Source organism: Cetorhinus maximus, unplaced genomic scaffold (assembly GCF_964194155.1).
Source record: "Cetorhinus maximus unplaced genomic scaffold, sCetMax3.hap1.1 HAP1_SCAFFOLD_184, whole genome shotgun sequence".
Taxonomy (NCBI): domain Eukaryota; kingdom Metazoa; phylum Chordata; class Chondrichthyes; order Lamniformes; family Cetorhinidae; genus Cetorhinus; species Cetorhinus maximus.
This window is the reverse complement of record NW_027596165.1, coordinates 684809-700753: the sequence shown is the minus strand read 5'-3', so window position 1 is coordinate 700753 and position 15945 is coordinate 684809. Positions and strand designations below refer to the sequence as shown.

General features: G+C 44.3%; 1 protein-coding gene across 3 annotated transcripts in view; it reads right to left on the bottom strand.

The window, feature by feature from the left end:
- The window catches only part of anp32b (acidic (leucine-rich) nuclear phosphoprotein 32 family, member B), a 51505-nt gene that overhangs the window by 25243 nt on the left and 10317 nt on the right, over positions 1-15945 (bottom strand). The gene's annotated exons all lie outside the window — the stretch shown is intronic.

The window sequence follows — 15945 nt, the reverse complement described above, 5'->3', positions numbered from 1 at the left end:
AGGATCTTCCCCGTCAGGGGGGTTGTGCGGGAGTGGGCGAGTTCGCCATCTTACGTAGGAGGCGCTATGCACTCCCTGTATGGGCTGGGCGGGGTGGGGGGGGAGAGAGACAGTGGATTCCCTGAGTCAGGAGTGCGTGCGAGAGAGTGCACAGATCTCCCTGAGGCTAAGTGCTGCCTCAGGGAGATCGGCTCAGGTTTCAAACATTGAATAAAGATGAGAAAAAATATTTCTGACATGTCCCCTCGTGTGACGCTGTCATCCCGCCGGTGGATGAGGTTTGATGCTTTTTCAGAAGCCCGCCAGGGGCTCCCGGCCTGCCCGCCAGCCTTAAGGTTGGACGGGCAGGTCCATTGATTACTTCAATTACTTCTTTAAAGGGCCTCAAGTGGCCGTTGACAGGTTGGGCGGGCGCACTGCTGACTCGGCTTCACGTCCGCCCACCCGAAAACGTAAACGACGTGAGGTGATGTCGGGACGCCCGCCCGGCGTTACCCCACATCATTTTACATGTCGGGGAGCAGGCCCAAACCCCACTCGCCAATCTAAAAATTCACCCCATGAGCTCAGCAACTCATACAGTGGAGTTCAGTTTTAATCACCCTGTGTGTATCCAAATAGATGGCATTGCCAAGGGATCCCTTCGAGACCCAGCTCTCGCAAACACCTTTGTTGGGTTCCATGAGAAACATGTCTTTGATGGAATGACACCTAACCTCCTACCCCTCGCATATTTCCGATATGTGGATGATACCTTTGCTATATTTAAATCCACAGCTGCATTTCCTTACATGTCTTAATGGGGCTCCATCCTGTGCTCAAATTCACCTTTGAAATGGAGCAGTCAAATAAATTCCCCTTCCTTGATGTACTAGTTGAGAAATCTGCCAGGGGGGGGTTCTCTACCACGGTTGACCGCAAGCCTACCTTCATTGGTCAATATACGTGTTGGGATTCTTACAGTTCCACGCGCTGTAAGATTCGTCTTATCAGCAACCTTGTAAATAGGGCCTGAGCCATTTGCTCACCATGCAAGCTTGATGCTGAAATAGGGCACATCAAAGGCATCCTGCAGGATAATGGCTACCCTGACCGGATCATTTCGTGCTGTATATCAGGCAAACTCATGAACCGGCCTAAGGCCGTCACTTTTGGCCCTGAAAAGTGCCCAGCCTACCTCAGATCACTTAGTGGTATTCACCACTAACAGGATGCTACCATCAAAGCCAAAAAGACGTTCTGCCTATCACACAAATGAGTAATGTGGTATATGAATTTCAGTGTCGGTATGATGCTCAGTATGTAGGCCGTATGTCCCAAAGACTGGTGGATCGTATCAAACAGCATGTCCCAGTCACTGTTCACAACGGGCAAGGTTCAGAACTTATCCAACTAACCCATGCTTGCAAAACTCAAAACATAGTGTCCAACATTAGATGTGATTCCGCGATTGGACAACATTTTCTAAATAATCCTCAACGTGCTAAGAATTACACTGACACCAATTTCAGATCGTCAGCCGGGCTCAAGGTGTGGCACATTTGTGTGTACTGGAAGCCATATATATTAATACACAGGACCCTGTCCTTTGCAGACAGAGAACATGTACACACATTGCGCCTGTTTCAGCAAAACAAAATAAGTGACAGCCATTCGCTGACTCATTACTCAGGGCAATGCCTTGACCAATCATGGTCAAGCTACCTGGTTTAAATTTCAAACAATGCTTGGCTGTTCACTGTCAGTCACCATCACTGGTGCATTCTCCATGACAACGCCCCTACCAGAATCCACTTTGCCAAACAATCAGCACTCTCTTCACATACAGTATAAATTGTTGTCTTCCCCCATATTGGTATTCTTGGCAAGCGTCCCGATAAGTGCAAGACAAAAAGCTTCGACGTGTCCCTTTCTTCAAAAATGCTCCTAGTTGAAAGGCTAAACAGCAACCATCATTGTTTGTTCCCCAGGTACACTCTGTAATAAAAATCACCTCAAGAGCACATCACAACCTGGAATAGACAAGGTTGTGGGGTGACCTGATAAGAGATCTTTAAAATTATGAAGGGGTTCAATGTGTGAATCTAGAGGTGTTTCTACTTGTGGGGAAGAGTAAAAGTACTGGAAATAAATATGATAGTCATTAATTAAATCCAATAAGGAATTCAGGAGAAACATCTTCATTCAGAACGTGGAACGCATAATCACATGGAGACAAATAGTATTGATGCATTTAAGGAGCAATTAGATAAACACTTGGGGGAGGCAGGGATGGAAAGATATGCTGATAAGGGGGGTGAAGAGGCATGGCAGGAGGCTCATGTAGATCAGAAACAAGACTAGAGGTGCATCCCTGGGATTTAGAAGGTTAAGGGGTGATTTAATTGAAGATTTCAAGATATTAAGGAGAACCGACAGAGTAGAGTGAACTTATTTCTACTGGTTGAGGAGTCTAGGATTAGGGGGCATAGTCTAAAAATTAGAGCCAAGCCTTTCAGGAGTAAAAATGGGGCAGAATCTTGTTGAGGTGTCAGGGGTCTCGCCTGCTGCTGGACAGCTGGTGAGAGACTGGCGCTGCTCGTATTTGGGAAGGCCCAACGAACCATAAGTCAATCAGGCAATGGCGAGGCCATCGGCAAAATCAAGACCCAAAGGGTGGATGACTAGCCTACCGAGAGCTGCCAGCCAATCAGAAGCTGGCTGCTCTTGTGCTCAGCAGCACCGCTGGACACCATTATTGCTGCTGGAAGGACAGGCATTGGAGTCCAGGGAGTGCAGAGCAACTCAGGCCACAGGTAAGTAACACTGGGGTGGGGAGGAGGTATTGCAGGAGTGTCATGGGAAGAGTGGTGTAGGGGAGTCAGCAGTAAGCGCAGGGGGATGGCTCTCAGTGTCCTCTGCCCCCTCTTCCTGCTGTCAAGTCCCTCAGTCAGGCACTGAGTGCCTTTCATTAAGGGACCCCCTCACCCCTGAAGGTGACCAGCTGGACGCACGGTTTTACCTAACGTGCACACTGCATGGCCACAGGCCCACTTGCAGCAGGGCCAATACCACCAGCAGATAGACAAGGCCCTTAAGTGAGCATTAATTGGCTACTTAAGGAACTCAATAGGCGGCGGGATGGGAAGGTCAACCAAGGACCGTCCCACCCAGAACTTAATTCAGGGGAGGCAGGAAGGCAGCGGGGTTCTGATACGCCACCATCCCTCCTAATTATATTACAGGCCTTTCCTGCCTTCAAGCTCACCAACAGTGAGAGCACAATATTCTGCTGGAACACTCCTACACACAAAGGGTGGTAAACGTTGGAATTCCTATCCACAAATGGCAATTGATGCTCAATCAACTGTTAAAAATCTATCAATCACAGGCTTAAAGTTGTTATCCAAAAGGTATGACGGGATATGGGGAAAGACAAGTATATGGACTTAGATTACAGATCAGCCATGATCTCATTGAATGATGGAACAGGGTCAAGGGGCTGAATGGCCTCTTCCAGTTCCTACCTCAGGGTTTACATCACCTAACACACCTCAACATGGTGTTGAGAAAGGCGATGAGGTGCCTGTGGTTGCCTGTCACTCATTTCAGTTGGGATTCAGAGTTTATAACAAGGTGCGGAGTGGATGGGGAGAGTATTTCTGTGTAAACAGTTCATTACAAGGCTGTGCAGGAGCACCAGACGTTGGCCAGCAAGGTGGCCCACAGAGTAAATGGTGAGCTTGCACCTTCAGTGGAAGGTTAGTGAACTGATGAGTCAGTTCATCACGTGGGGCGGTCCTGGACTTAATTTTAGGGAGATATGCAGGGCAAGTGGTAGAGGTATCAGTGGGGGAGCATTTTGCAGATAGTGATCACAACTCCGTTAGATTCAAGGTTGTTATGGAAAAGGACAAGGATGGGCCAGAAATCAGAGTTCTAAATTGGGGGGAAGGCCGATTTTAATAAGATCAGATATGATTTGGCCAGAGTGGACTGGGAGCAGCTACCTTTAGGTAAATCTGCATCAGAGCAGTGGGACTCATTCAAGAAGGAAATAGGGAGAGGACAGGGCCAACATATTCCAGTAAAGATAAAGGGTGGGACCAACAAATCCAGGGAACCCTGGATGTCGAGGATATACAGGATTGGATAAAGAGAAAAAGGGAAGCTTATGGCAGATACCGAGGGCTCAAAACAGCAGAAGTCCTAGAGGAGTATAGAATGCTTAGGGGGGAAACTTGAAAAGGAAATTAGGAGAGCAAAAAGGGGGCATGAAAAAACATTGGTTGGTAAAATAAAGGAAAATCCAAAGTTATTTTACAAGAACATTAAGAGTAAGAGGATAACTAGGGAAAGAGTAGGGCCCATTAAGGACCATAGAGGTAATTTGTGTGTGGATCCAGAAGACGTCAGTAGGGTTTTAAATGAATACTTTGTGTCAGTTATTCACAAGTGAGAGGGATGACGTGGGTATGGAAATCAGACAGAAGGACTGTGATATAATTAAAGAAATTAGCATAGAAAGGGAGGAGGTTCTAAGTGGTCTGGCAGGCTTAAAAGTAGATAAATCTCCAGGCCCAGATGAAATGTATCCCAGGCTGTTGAGTGAGGCAAGGGAGGTAGCAGGGGCGCTGGCAATAATTTTCAATACCTCTCTGGCCACTGGAGAGGTGTCAGAGGACTGGAAGACAGCCAATGTGGTACCGTTATTCAAGAAGGGAGGAAGGGATAAACCAGGGAACTACAGGCCAGTCAGTCTAACCTCAGTGGTGGGGAAACTATTGGAAGCAATTCTGAGGGACAGAATTAACCTACACTTGGAGAGGGAGGGATTAATCAAGGGCAGTCGGCATGGTTTTGTTAAGGAGAGGTCATGTCTGACCAATTTGATTGAATTTTTCGAAGAGGTGACCAGGTGTGCAGATGAGGGCAATGCATTTGACAAAGTCTACTTGGACTTCAGCAAGGCTTTTGATAAGGTCCCGCATGGGAGACTGATAACGAAAGTAAGAGCCCATGGGATCCAAGGCAATTTGGCAAATTGGATCCAGAATTGGCTGAGTGGCAGGAAGCAGAGGGTGATGGTTGACACGAAAATTGTGGGCTGATCAGTGGCAAATGGAATTTAATCTGGATAAGTGTGAGGTGATAGACTTGGGCAGGACAAACAAGGCACAAGAATACACAATGAATGGTAGGACCCTGGGAAGTACCGAGGCTCAGAGGGACCTTGGTGTGCATGTCCACCGGTCCTTAAGGTAGTTAAGGTAATTAGGAAGGCATATGGGATACTTGCCTTTATTAGCCGAGGCATAGAATATAAGAGCAGGGAGGTTATGCTGGAACTGTATAAAATGCTGGTTAGGCCACAGCTAGAGTATTGTATGCTGTTCTGGAATCCGCATTAAAGGAAGGATGTGATTGCACCAGTGAGAGTGCAGAGGAGATTTACCAGGATATTGCCTGGGCTGGAGAGTTTTAGTTACGAGGAGAGATTGGATAGACTGTTCCCTGGAACAGAGGAGTTTGAGGGGGGGACATGATTGAGGTGTATAAAATTATAAGGGGCATAGATAGGATAGACAGGAAGGAATTTTTCCCCTTGGTGGAGGGATCAATAACTAGGGGGCATAGATTTAAGGTAAGGGGCAGGAGGTTTAGAGGGGATGTGAGGAAGAATTTTTTCACCCAGAGGGTGGTGGGAATCTGGAACTCACTGCCTGAAAGGGTGGTAGAGGTAGAAACCCTCATAACATTTAAGAAATATTTGGATGTGCACTTGTGATGCCATGGCATACAAGACTATGGGCCTAGTGCTGGAAAATGGGATTAGAATAGTTAGGTACTTGTTTGACTGGCGCAGACTCGATGAGCCAAAGGGCCTTTTTCTGTGCTGTGGATCTCTCTGACTCTATAACTCTATGATTTCATGAGTCATTCTGGGCTCCTTGTTGAAGTTGTACAGGGAGCAGGCCTGGAGCAGAATACCTACTCCTCTTGGCTGGGACAAAATTGCTCCTCCTTTCCAGGGTTACAGATCCACGGGTGCCTGGAGCAGTGCTAGATAACCCTTTCACCTTTGAAACAAGGCTGCTTTTCCACATCGTTGACAACAGTCCCACCCAGTGTCCACACAAGCACATTTACAGCAAAGCTTGTCACTGCTGCTGTCCGGAGGAGTTCTTTAGGTTGTGCCAACGCCTCGAGTCCTTATGACTCCTCTTCAGTTCTGAAGAGGAATCATACAGACTCGAGGCATTAGCTCTGTCTTTCTCTCCACAGATGCTGTCAGGCCTGCTGAGTTTTTCCAGCAATTTTTGTTTTTGTTTCAGATTTCCAGCATCTGCAATATTTTGCTTTGTTCTTTAAGTTGTTCTGGATGCAAACCTAAGATAACCCAAATAACCTTCCTCATGTTATCCTCTTGCAATAATGCTCAGGAACAGGAAACCGCACAGGTACTCTCTTCCTTAACCTTCGAATGCTTATGTCAACTTTACTACAGCTGAGATCAGAAATCAAACCAGCTATCTTCCTGGTGTCTTACAGCTCAGCTTTGGACTAATTTATTAAGCTTGCTATCGAGAATGCCTTCAAAAGCTTGCAATTATAAAATGGGAAATTAATCTCGTCTAATCTGGATTTAAGAACTACTTAGAATTTTGCAGCACGGGACAGTTAGGGATGGATAATAAATGTTGGCCTTGCCAGCAACGCCCACATCCCATGAAAGAATAAAAAAAAGTTTCTCCTGAATTCCTTATTAGATTTATTAGTGACTATCTTACACTTATGGCCCCCAGTTTTGTACTCCTCCTCAAGTGTGAATATCTTCCCTACGTTCACCCTTTCAAATCACTTCAGAATTTTAAAAACCTCAATCAGGTCACCCCTCAGCCTTCTCTTTTCTAGAGAAAAAAGAATAACATTAACAGTTATGACTGATTCTCCGACTTTGAAAGCAATTCCACCCTTCCCACGGCTCCAGGTAGAGAATTGAAGAAGTTAAATCCTACTGGACTCGTGCTGCAGTGTCTGATTTTCTTTAATAGGATCTGTTCTCTCCATTCTTAAAGTTAATTTTAAACCTATCAGATGATAGCTTAAGGCAGCAATAAAAAAGCAAATATGGAAAATCCTGCAATTATGAATTTTCTTTGGGTAAACCACAAGGAAATGAACCTTCTGCATATAAGACTGTTAAAGTTCCTTCATTCTGTTACAATCCCCGCAGAAGGATTATCCTCAGAGCAGGCGCCATGCCCCCACTATATCTTCACGTGTAAAAATGGAGGCATTTGGAATCTGCAAAAGGATATGGAATAGAGGCATTTGCCCCATCTTGCCCCTCAGGCAGGTATGGCTCTGGAACTGTTTGTGGGTACATTAGCTAGTGACAGATGCATAGAATCTTACAACACAGGAGGCCATTCAGCCTATCATGCCTGTGCTGGCTCTTTGAAAGAGCTATCCAATCTCTTGTGGTTCATATCATATTTTGTTTGATAACACACCTGTGAAGTGCCTTCAGAGATGTTACCACGTTAGAGGCACTATATAAATGCAGGTTATTTTTGTTTGATCTTAAATCTGTAACCGAGTTAACCAATTTTAACTGTTCCGCCTTGGGTGTGCTATAAATAAACCTCACTGCTTCCAAACTGAAGGAAAAACTAAATGCTGGTGCACAGTCAGTCACATGGCAACAAACCTGATGCCCTTGAGAGGGGTATTATTTGCTATATTTTGTAACAAACAATTTGATTTTGCAAAGGCTACTACCTTACTGTCAATTGTTATTCAATGAGATGAGCCATTGGATACCATGGTTTGAAGGAAACATAAGCAGTATTACAATAAATGTAATGCTCCTAAAAATATATACAGGATGATGCAAGTACAAAGTCACTTCTGAAGCGAAGTAAGGGATATAAATACAGGAGGAGGCCATTCAGCCCTGAGCCTGTTCTGCTATTCAATGAGATCATGACTGATCTGCAACTTAACTCCATACACCCACCTTTCCCATATCCCTTAATACCTTTAGTTAACAAAATACCTTAAGTTAACAAAAATCTATCAAACTCAAATTTAAAATTTACAATTGATCTCACAACATTGTAGAAGAGAGTTCAAAATGTCTACCAACCTGACGAAGAACCAGGGAGGACATGAGGAAAAACTTCTTATGCGCGAGTGGTTAGGATCTGGAATGCACTGCCCGAGAGTGGTTCAGGCAGATTCAATTGTGGCTTTCAAAAGGGAATTGGATAAACACCTGAAGAGAAAAGGGTGTGCAGGATACGAGGAAAGGACGGTGGAGTGGGACTTGCTAAATTGCACTTGGAGAGCAAGCACAGACTCAATGGGCTGAAGGCCTCTATCTGTGCTGTAACCATTCGATGATTCTATGAGGAAATGTCTCCTCACCTCAGCCCTAAGTGGCCATCCCTTTATTTTGAGATTATGCCCCCATGTACACGCTCCAGCCAGGCCCTTTTGCAACACTTTGGACATCCCAAAGTGTTTTACAGCCAAAGAGGTACACTTAATGTGAAGTCACTGTTGTTAATGTAGGGAAATGTAGCAGAAGGCAAGTTGTGCACAGCAAGATCCCACAATTAATGAGATAGTGACCAGGTAATCTGGTCCTAGTGATGTTGGTTGAGGGATAAATCTTGGCCAGGACACAGCAAATGATCATTTATGTGAGAACAGAAACAGAATAATATTCCATTCAGGTACATCAACAGGCCTGGGTTACTGTGGCAGAAGGCTGTGGGTTCATGTCCCATTCCAGAGACTTGAACACAAAACCTAAGCTGACACTCCAGTGCAGAAGCGAGGGGGCGCCGCGCTGTCCGGGGGCCCGAAGCAAGGGGGCGCCACGCTGTCGGAGTGTCAGTACTGAGGGAACGCTGCACTGTCGCAGGTGCCATTTTTCAAATGAGACATTTGCCCTTACAAATGATCCCGTGGCACTATTTTGAAGAAAATATTCGATATTATTCCCAGTGTCCTGGGCCAATATTTATTGTGCAATCATCATCATTTTAATGAAAGCAGATTATCTGGTCAATATCACATTACTGTTTGTGGGAGCTTGCTGTGCGTAAATTAGCTGCTGCATTTCCTACATTACAATTATGACCACACTTTAAAAGTATTTCACTGGCTGAAAAACACTTTGGGATGCTCTGAGGATGTGAAAGGCACTATATGAATACAAGTCTTTTTTCTCTTTAATGTATAATAAATTAAAGTATAAATGTATGTACAGTAAAAAAAAACTAGACACTATCTAGTGGTGAATTACAAAACAATATCATTCAAGGGAAGAAGCCAACTCCTGGCCTCTTAATTATGCAATAAGGAATAGAAGCAGACGGGGAGGGGGGTGGGTGGGGGGCAGGGCCGGTGGTGGGGTAGTGGGGTAACACTTTATAGTGTGGATACAAAAATAACCATCCATGTGCCGCATTGTATTTCGATAGGAAACACTCCTTGGGTTGTAAAGAATGTGATCTACTTGTCACTACTTAGAAAATAAAGAGTTTAAGACATGGCAAGAAATCCATCAGAGTTCACACCATTGCTGTTTCATGGTCGTTTACTGAATCTAGACTCACAACATGGCTTTATAAATAGAGGAAGAGAGTATAAACGCAAGGAAGATATGCTAAAATTCTATGAATCACTTGTTCAGCCTCAGCTAGACCATTGTGTTCAATTCTGGAGTATATTCCATTAAGAAAGAAAGACTGTATGAGAAGGATGCACCAGCCATGGCTAACTAAGGAAATTAAGGATAGTATCAAATTGAAAGAAAAGGTGTACAATGCTGCAAAGGTTAATGGTAGGTCAGAAGATTGGGAATTTTAAAAAATTTATTCATGGGATGTGAGCTTCGCTGGCTAAGCCAGCATTTATTGCCCATCCCTAATTGCCCTGGAGAAGGTGGTGGTGGTGGTGGGCTGCCTTCTTGAACCGAGAAACCAGCAAAGATGACTAAAACTATAATGAAGAGGGAGAAATTAGAGAATGAGGGAAAACTAGCAAGAAATATAAAAAGAGAGTAAAAGCTTCTACAAGTATATAAAAAGGAAAAGTGCAGTTAAAGTGAGCGTTGGTCCCTTAGAAGTTGAGAATGGGAAACAAGGAAATGACAGAGACTTTGAACAAGTATTTTGTATCTGTCTTCACAGCAGAAAACACAAAAAGCAGCCCAAAAATAGAGGAAAATCAAGAGACAAAAGGAAGGGAGGAACGTGAAACAATCATGATCACTTGAGAAAACTAAAAGCTGATAAGTCCCCTGGACCAGATGGCCTCATCCTAGGGTCTTAAAGGAAGTGGCTGCAGAGATAGTGAATCCATTGGTTGCAATCTTCCAAAATTCCCTAGATTCTGCAGTGAAGGTAGATACAAATTACTTGTTCAAAGTCTCTGTGGTTTCCTTGTTTCCCATTATTAATTCCCCAGTTTCATCCTCTAAAGGACCAATGCTCATTTGAGCTACATTTTTCCTTTTTATATACTTGTAGAAGCTTTTACTGTCTGCTTTTATATTTCTTATTAGCTTTCCCTCATTCACTAATTTTTCCCTTTTTTATATTTTTACTCATCCTGGATTGGAAAACTGTAAACGTAACACCTCTATTAAAAAAAGGCGGGAGACAGAAAGCATAGGCCAGTTAGCCTAACATCCATCATTGGGGAAATGCTAGAATCTATTAAAAAGGAGGCAGCCACAGGACATTTAGAAAATCATAATACAATCAGACAGATGATTTTGGGAAAGGGAAATAGTGTCTCAGAAATTTATTAGAGTTCTTTGAGGATGTAACAAGCAGGATGGATAAAGGGTAACAGCAGATGTAGTGTATTTGGTTACCAAAAGGCATTTGACAAGGTATCACATAAAAGGTTACGGCACAAGGTAAGAGCTCATAGCATGTGGAGTGATAGATTGGCATGACCAGAAGATCAGCAAACTAATAGGAAACAAAGAGTCAGGATAAATGGGTCATTTTCAGGTTGGCAAACTGTGACTAGTGCAGGGCCACAGGGATTAATGCTGGGGCCTCAACTATTTAGGATCTATATTAATGACTTGGATGAAGGGACTGACTGTATTGTAGCCAAATTTGCTAACAATGCAATGATAGGTGGGAAGGTAGGTTGTGACCTGGGTACAAAGAGTCTGCAAAGGCATATGGGTAGGTTAAGTGAGTGGGCAAAAATTTGGCAAGTGGAGTATAACGTGGGAAAATGTGAACTTGTTCACTTTGGCAGGAAGAATAGAAAAGCAACATGTTATTTAAATGGGGATTTCAGAATACTGTGGTAAAGAGGGATCTTGTATGAATCATAAAAAGTTAGCATGCAGGTTCTTTTTTATTCATTTACGGGATGTGGGTGTCGCTGGCTAGGCCAGCATTTATTGCCCATCCCTAATTGTCCTCGAGAAGGTGGTGGTTAGATGCCTTCTTGAACCACTGCAGTCCCTGTGGTGTAGATACACCCACAGTGCTGTTAGGGAGGGAGTTCAGGATTTTGACACAGTGACAGTGAAGGAATGGTGATATATTTCCAAGTCAGGATGATGAGTGGCTTGGAGGGGAACTTCCAGGTGGTGGTGCTCCCATGTGTCTGCTGCCCTTGTCCTTCTAGATGTTGCAGTCGTGGGTTTGAAAGGTGCTGCCTAAGGAGCCTTGGTGAGTTTCTGCAGTGCATCTTGTAGATGGTGCACACTGCTGCTACTGTTTGTCGGTGGTGGAGGGAGTGAATGTTTGTGGATTTGGTGCCAATCATGTGGGCTGCTTTATTCTGGATAGTGTCAAGCTTCCTAAGTGTTGTTGGAGCTGCACTCATCCAGGCAAGTGGAGAGTATTTTATTATACTCCAGACTTGTGCCTTGTAGATGGTGGACAGGCTTTGGGGAGTCAGGAGGTGAGTTACTCATTGCAGGATTCCTAGTCTCTGGCCTGCTCTTGTAGCCACAGTATTTATATGGCTGGTCCAGTTCAGTTTCTGGTCAATGGTAACCCCCAGGATGTTGATAGTGGGGGATTCAGCAATTGTAATTCCGTTGAATGTCAAGGGGTGATGGTTAGATTCTCTCTTGTTAGAGATGGTCATTGCCTGGCACTTGTGTGGCGCAAATGTTACTTGCCACTTGTCAGCCCAAGCCTGGATATTGTCCAGGTCTTGCTGCATTTGGACATGGACTGCTTCAGTATCTGAGGAGTAGTGAATGGTGCTGAATATTGTGCAATCATCAGCGAACATCCCTACTTCTGACCTTATGATGGGAGGAAGGTCATTGATGAAGCAGCTGAAGATGGTTGGGCCAAGGACACTACCCTGAGGAACTCCTGCAATGATGTCCTGGAACTGAGATGATTGACCTCCAACAACCACAACCATCTTCCACTGTGATAGGTATGACTCCAACCAGTGGAGAGTTTTCCCCCCGATTCCCATTGACTCCAGTTTTGTTAGGGCTCCTTGATGCCACACTCGGTCAAATGCTGCCTTGATGTGAAGGGCAGTCACTCTCACCTCACCTCTGGTGTTCAGCTCTTTTGTCCATGTTTGAACCAAGTCTGCAGCAAGTAATTGGGAAGGTAAAAGAAGAAATTCTAAAGAACCAGAGGGGAGATGAGAGGTTTTAAAAATCTGATCTTAAATGTGCTGCTCAAAAATATGGTGGAAGCAGATTCAATACTGACTTTCAAAAGGGAACTGGATAAATATTTGAAAAGGAAAATTTGCAGGGCTAGGGGAAAAGAGCAGGGGGAGTGGGACTCATTGAATAGCTCTTTCAAAGAGTCAGCAGGGATGTGGCTGAATGGCCTCATTCTCTATACATGATTGAACCAGCCAAAGTCTGCAACAGCAGGTCAGAGGCTGGGAATTCTCTGGTGAGTAACTCACCTCCCGACTCCCCAAAGCCTGTCCACTGTCTACAAGGCACAAGTCAGGAGTGTGATGGAACACTCTCCCCTTGCCTGGATGAGTCAAGAAACTCAACATCATCCAGGACAAATCAGCCCTCTGAATTAGCATCCCATCCACCATCTTAAACATTCGCTTCCTCCATCACCAGCTCACAATGGCAGCAGTGGGTACTATCTACAAGGTGCATTGCAGCAACTCACCAAGGCTTCTTTGACAGCACCTTCCAAAGCTGCAACCTCTACCACCTAGAAAAAAGGAGGACAGCAAATGCCTGGGAAAACCACCACTTGAAAAATACCCCCCGTCAACCCCCCTCCTCAAGTCACACACCACCCTGACTTGGAAATATATTGCCATTGCTGTGGTACAGAGACCTGGGTGTCCTCATACATGAAACACAAAAAAGTTAGCATGTAGGTACAGCAAGTAAATAGAATGGCCTTCATTACAAGGGGGAATTGAAGACAAAAGCAGGTAAGTCCTGCCACAACTGTACAGGGCATTGGTGAGATCACACCAAGAGTAGTGTGTGCAGTTTTGGTCTCCTTATTTAAGGAGGGATATACTTGCATTGGAGGCGGTTCAGAGAAGGTTCACTAGGCTGATCCCTGGGATGAAGAGGTAGTCTTATGAGGAAAAGTTGAGCAGGTTGGGCCTATACTTATTGGAGTTTAGAAGAATGAGGTGATCTTATTGAAGCATAGGATTCTGAGGGGACTTGACAGAGCGGATGCTGAGAGAATGTTTCCCTCATGAGGGAATCTAGAGCTAGGGGCACAGTTTCAAAAATAACAGGTCTCCCGTTCAAGATGGAGATGAAAAATTCCTTCTCTTGGAGGGTCCTTTATCTTTGGAATTCTCTGCTTGAGAAAACAGTGGAGGCCAGGTTATTGAATGTATTCAGGGCTCAGTTAGACAGCTTATTGAGCTATGGGTGAGTCAGGGTTATGGGAACAGCCAGGAAAGTGGAGTTAAGGCCAAGGTCAGATCAGCCATGGTCTTGTTGAATGGTCTCAAGGGCCTGGGTGGCTACTCCTGCTCCTAATTTTTCTGTTCTGGTCTTGTTATATTCCTTCAACATCATTGGGTCAAGTCCTGAAATTCCCTCCCGAACAGCACAATGGGTGTACCTACACCACATGGACTGCAGCGGTTCAAGGCAACAGCTCACCACCACCTTCTCAAGGGCAATTAGGGATGGGCAATAAATGCTGGCCCAGTCAGCGACGCCCACATTTCATGAACAAATTAAAAAAAATATGTTTCTATGATTGTGGGTTTAAGCCTCACTTCAGGTCTTAAAACATATAATCTAGAAACAAGTTTCAATGCAAGGTGTCAGGAATGGTGTCAACTTTCAAAAGTGATGGTGAAATCCAGTCTTCTGCTTAAACAGGTGTCAAAGATTCCATGCTAGAGAGTGTGTACTGACTGTTATAATGTAGGAAACAAAGCAGCCAATTTGCACACACAAGATACCACACACAGCAATGTGATAATAACCAGATAATCTGTTTTGGTAATATTTGTTAACAACAACTTAAATTTACAGCATATAGTGCCTTTAACATAACGAAACATCCCAAGTCACTTCACAGGAGCATTATAAAACAAAATATGACTCTGTACAACATAAGGAGATGTTTGGTCAGATACCAAAAAGCTTAGTCAAAGAGATACATTTTAAGGAGTGTCTTAAAGGAGGAGAGAGGGAGAGGAGTGGAGAGCTTTAGGAGGGGAATTCAGGCAGCTGAAGGCCTGGCCACCAATGGTGGAGCAATTAAAATCGGGGATGCTCAACAGGCCAGAAATAGAGGACTGCAGAGATCTCAGAGGGTTGTGGGGCTGGAGGAGATTACAGAGATAGGGAGGGACAAGGCCTTGGAGGGATTTGAAAACAAGGATGAAAATTTTAAGGCTAAGACGTTGCTTGACCAGGAGCCAGTGTAGGTCAGCGAGCACAGGGGGTGATAGGGAACAGGATCTGCTGTGAATTGAGACACAGACAGCAGAGTTTTGGATGACCTCAAGTTTAGGGAGGGTTGAGTGTGGGAGAGTAGCCAGGAGTGTATTGGAATAGTCAAGTCTAGAGTAACAAAGGGGACGAGGGATTGTCCAGCAGATGAGCTGAGACAGAGCAAAGTTGAGTGATGTTACAGAGGTGGACATAGATGATCTTAGTGATGGTGTGGATATTAGGGATAAACACTGGGTGAACTTGAGGAGCTGAATAACTTACTTTTGTTCCTAAAAAGGAATTAATCACACATGAAATACTGTTGGATGTTCTGAAGATGTGATAAGGTGTTACATAAATGCCAGCTCTTTCTAAAGTTAAAATTTTAGAAACCCAACTGGTGGAATATTTTTCTGTTACCAGTTATTCTGAGAGCTATAAATTTCCATCCTCAGCACAGGGAATGTACAAGGGAGATTTGTGGCAGCAATCCAATAAAGCAGAAAGCTATGCACTGTCAAAAATAGAGTGAACTGCAGCAGCACCACACCTAATGATGAAAAGAATAAAAAAGGATATGCCATATGGAACAGCTGGAACATGGGAATTGGCCAGTGACATCAGAATGATTCAGTGTCAACCCCTTTACCAGGGCCATTGTGACACTGAATCTAGTGGGGAAAGAAAGACTTGCATTTTTATAGCACCTTTCACGACCTCAGCATGTCCCAAAGCACTTTACAGTCAATGAAGTACTTTTGAAGTCATTGTTGCAAAGTAGGAAACGCAGCAGCCAATTTGTGCACAGCAAGATCTCACAAACAGCAAATGCGATAATGACACTAAAAGTCTGTTGCAGTGATGTTGGTCAAGGATAAATGTTGGCCTGATCGTCTTTGAATACTAGGAATCCTTGGAATCTTTTACGTCCACCTGAGAGGGGAGACGTGTCTCAGGTTAATGCCTCATTTGAAAGACGGCACCTCTGACAGTGCAGCACTCTCTCAGTACTGCAATGGGGATATCAGTCTGGATTTTGTATT